This window comes from Camelina sativa, chromosome 11 (genome assembly GCF_000633955.1).
Source record: "Camelina sativa cultivar DH55 chromosome 11, Cs, whole genome shotgun sequence".
Classification (NCBI taxonomy): Eukaryota; Viridiplantae; Streptophyta; class Magnoliopsida; order Brassicales; family Brassicaceae; genus Camelina; species Camelina sativa.
This window is the reverse complement of record NC_025695.1, coordinates 31614465-31618398: the sequence shown is the minus strand read 5'-3', so window position 1 is coordinate 31618398 and position 3934 is coordinate 31614465. Positions and strand designations below refer to the sequence as shown.

Genomic DNA, 3934 nt, shown 5'->3' with positions numbered 1-3934 from the left:
CCTCCAAGTTTGGGCAATTCTCCACTTTCAACGTCAGGTTAGTGAGACTTGACAGTTGGACTCCTTCAACAACTTTCTCCAGGTTCTCACAATGCTTTAAATTTAGGACTTCTAGGCTGGCAGGCATCTCCGAGAAAATCGTTTTGATTTTCGGGCAGCAATCTATTCTCCAAGTTACCAACAGATCTTATAGTCTCCAATGATGCAAGGTTTGTAATCGACAAAGTCTCCAGTGATTTCAAAAGTTCCTCATCCACGTCATGGAAAAGGTCTTTTATGTCAGTGCACATTCTTAGCCAGCAACACTTCACCGATTTAGTCTTGTTAAAGATAGATGTGAACCTTGTAGGAGTACAGTCCACAAAAGACACAAACTCAGCATTTGCTAGTGTATCCTCATCTAGCTCATTAGTTTCATTAATCTCCATGACTTCCTGCTGACTTGCGGAAGCAAAACGTGATAGTAAATTTTTATATAGAGCCCTCTCTATAGGGACTTGGAGAAGACGTTCCTTGCGCGTGGCATCTCCCATCTCAGTACAATGTTCATCTGATTGAATCTCTCTTAATTCTTCTGACGTTTCTTGGGATGTAACAACTGCATTCTCAGATCTATCATGTTCGATTTCTTGGTACTGCCGGAAACATCAATGACTTCAAGATTTGTGAGTTTCTGGATGTTTGGGATATCATATAGGTTGATGCAATCCCGTAGGAGAAGTTCATTGAGACTAGACAGCTCCTCGATGGTGGTAGGCAGCTCGCTAAGATTAGTGCCGGACATATTAAGAATTCTGAGTTCCTGCTTATCCTCAAAGCATACTTCCAACATTTTCACTAAGCTGGAAGTGCCAGAAAGATCAAGAATTCGGAGACCTGACAAGGGCTTCAGACTAGGCAATCTTCTCAATTTACTACAGTTTCTCAACAAGAGCCAAGTCAAGGAGTGAAGCTTTCCGGCCACCTCATTGTCCTGGAACAATGGTAATCGCTCTATTTGACTCTCCGAGAAGTCAAGAAGCTGAAGTTTTTTAAGAAGATAAAAGTTTTTGTTTTTGCTAGTGTTTTTCTTGTCACCTTTTGTGTTGTCGAAACAAGTTTGAAGCCCACGAGCACCAGAAATATCAACAACCTCAAGCTCTACTAGTTCTTGTATGTCTGGCAAATCTTCCAATAAAGGACAGTCCTTGATGATGAGACAGTGAAGATGCAATAGTACAGAAATGCTGGAAGGGGAAAATTTGATTTGAAGCCCGGAGAGATGAAGACTTTGAAGATCAGTCATTTCATTAAAGAAGTCATCAGAGATTTCCATCAGGGAGCTAGCACCAGAAACTTCAAGAGCAATTAGCTTTGTAAGAGCCTTAAGATACTCTAAATCTTGTAGTAGGTCACAGTCCCTGATCACAAGAACTCGAAGCTTCACTAACTTTGATAAAAACGGGACAAAAGGTTCCACTGTGGGTTCAAAAAGCCAAGTATCTCAACATCATTTAGCTTTTCAAAGAAGTCTTCTGGAGTTTCACGACGCAAACGGTTTCCACTAATCAGAACTGTGGTAATTTTATCTCCTTTCCTCGTTGTTTGGACTGCTTCCATGATATCATCCAGCTGGTTGGTTTTCCCTAGACCTTGTGTCCTGTCACTACCACAAACTTTAGCAAGTGCGATACGAGATCTGCTTGACAGTCCACGAAACCGAAGATCTATCAAATTCTTCATTGCAACCTCTGGCATAACTACATTGTCGCCATGTATCTTCAGAAAACCACGGTCTAAAAGCTCCATCATTACCTCATGACCTTCCATATAGGCCTCTGTTACAGATCTAACAGGATCGAAGTAGCCTTCAAGAATCCAATGTGCGATCAACTCCTGGTAACAAACACATCCACCATGCTCAAAGAAGCTCAAGCTATGCCAGAAGCAGTCAACAATAGAACTCTTCACTGTATCATCTGTTTGTAATAACTCATATGCGAGATGTAGAATATGATTAGCTCTTTCACGGTCAGGATCAAAAGAGGAGAGAACTGCCAATAAAACCTCCTTTTGCTTTGGAGGAAGCTGATCAAAGAACTGAAGATTCCGAGAAATGTAATTTAGAGACTTGGCTAGCACAACGACTGCAGCCGGCAAACCCATGCTCCTTTTCACAATATCAAGCTTCGAGAACCAACCATTCTCAAGGGATTCAAGTAAGTCATATTTGATCAGGGACTTGAGTAGATTCATCAGATACCTATCTGTAAAGAAGTTGCATAAAATCTTTGACGCATCAAAGGTGTGGGGGTCAAGTAAATCCCGTTCCCCATCCGTTGCATGGGACTCGACCTCTTCATCAGATTCTACTTCTAAAGAATCGATCTCCCCATCAGACTTAGTATATACCTCCTCTGTGACATGAGACTTCATCTCTTCATCAGAGTTTACTTCCAACTCCTCGTTGGTATCAGACTTAGTATGTAACTCATCTGTGGCATGGGGTTTCATCTTAGCTTTAGAGTCTCCTTCTCCTTTTCTTCTTGTAAGAAGAATCTTGAGAGGCCGGAAAGGTGCAAGAAAAACTTCAAGTTCCAAATCTTCCATCACTTTTTTTTTCGTTTGTCACGCTTCCTACATCATCCAAAACCAAAAGGAGGTACTTCTTTCGTCTTTCACCCTTGGCCTTCTTTTCCAAAAGATTTTTTGTTTCAGCCTTTTCCTTCTTTTTCCTAATTTTATTATGAATCTTGTCCTTCAACCTCCCCAAGTCTCGAGTATTCTGATCCTCTTCCTCATCTTCACTATCATCCTCTTTGAAAGTAATAAACCACAGTTGGGCCGAACACAACCACAGTTGGGCCGAACACAAGGAAAGGCCCAAACTGGAGAAAGTCCAACAAGCTTCCCACATAAGAAGACAAAGCTCCCTGCACAAGAAAGAGACGTTAGAACGGAGAAGAAGGAAATGGTACAGCACGGTTCAAGATTCCAACCACTTCTAACCTTATGTGAAGAATAGGTGAAACCAGCTGTCCTGGTAGGAAAAAGATGGGAAAAACCCTAGAGGAGTCTAGATTGTTCCTAAGACTCTATATAATACATTGTAACAACCTTGTATAGATAATTGAGAAAGAAGTTTATAATATCAAAGTCTCAATCTCTCCAAAGTTCTTTCACTCTTCACTCTCTTCCTTATCAAGAAACACCGAAAGCTGAGAAGCTATATCCTCGTAAAGGGACACTTCATCAAAATCTTTATTTAGATTCAACCAGAGAGAAGAGTAGCATGAGCATGACTCGTCTTTAGGTGCACGCTCGAATATCTTGCGAGCCACCCATGTCTTGCCTATTCCATCTTCACCAACAAGTATGACTCTCGAAACATCATCATTTTCTAATGAATTCAAAATCTCTTTGCACGCAGTATCTACTACACCTTCCAAGTAAGTACTATGTGAAGAAGCCATCACATCACTGGTAAGCAAAACAAGGAGACGAAGATATGCAAAGTCAAAGTGGAAACATGATCAATGTATCGCTCTTTCCAAAGAAAAAAAAAGTTCTCTAGTAATCCTAGAAGATAGAAACCGTAGATAATCCACAAACTCATCTGGGGAAGAAGATGAAAAGTCTAAAAGTAGGGGATACAATTAAAAATCGAAACTTTTAAAAAGCTGACGTGGCGAGAGACAAAAAAGGCGATTTAGGGTTTTCGCTTTCTGTGCAAGAATCATGCCGTCGCCGGCTTCTTCGTCTCTAGGAGGGGCGGTTCAGGCATCAGAGAAGGAGGTTTCATCACAGGTGGTGGTGGTTTCCCACGAGGTTGGTATTTCGGGATCGTCGCAGGAGCCTATGGAGGAGTCTAAGGAACACACGTTGGAGCAGGGTTGTGCGACCAGCCCAAGTGTATATGTGGGGGATGCTAAATCAAAGCGTTCTTATGCTAATG

The 3934-nt window shown here is 41.5% G+C and overlaps 1 pseudogene; it reads right to left on the bottom strand.

The window, feature by feature from the left end:
- The window catches only part of LOC104728551, a 9851-nt pseudogene extending 6916 nt beyond the window's left edge, over positions 1–2935 (bottom strand).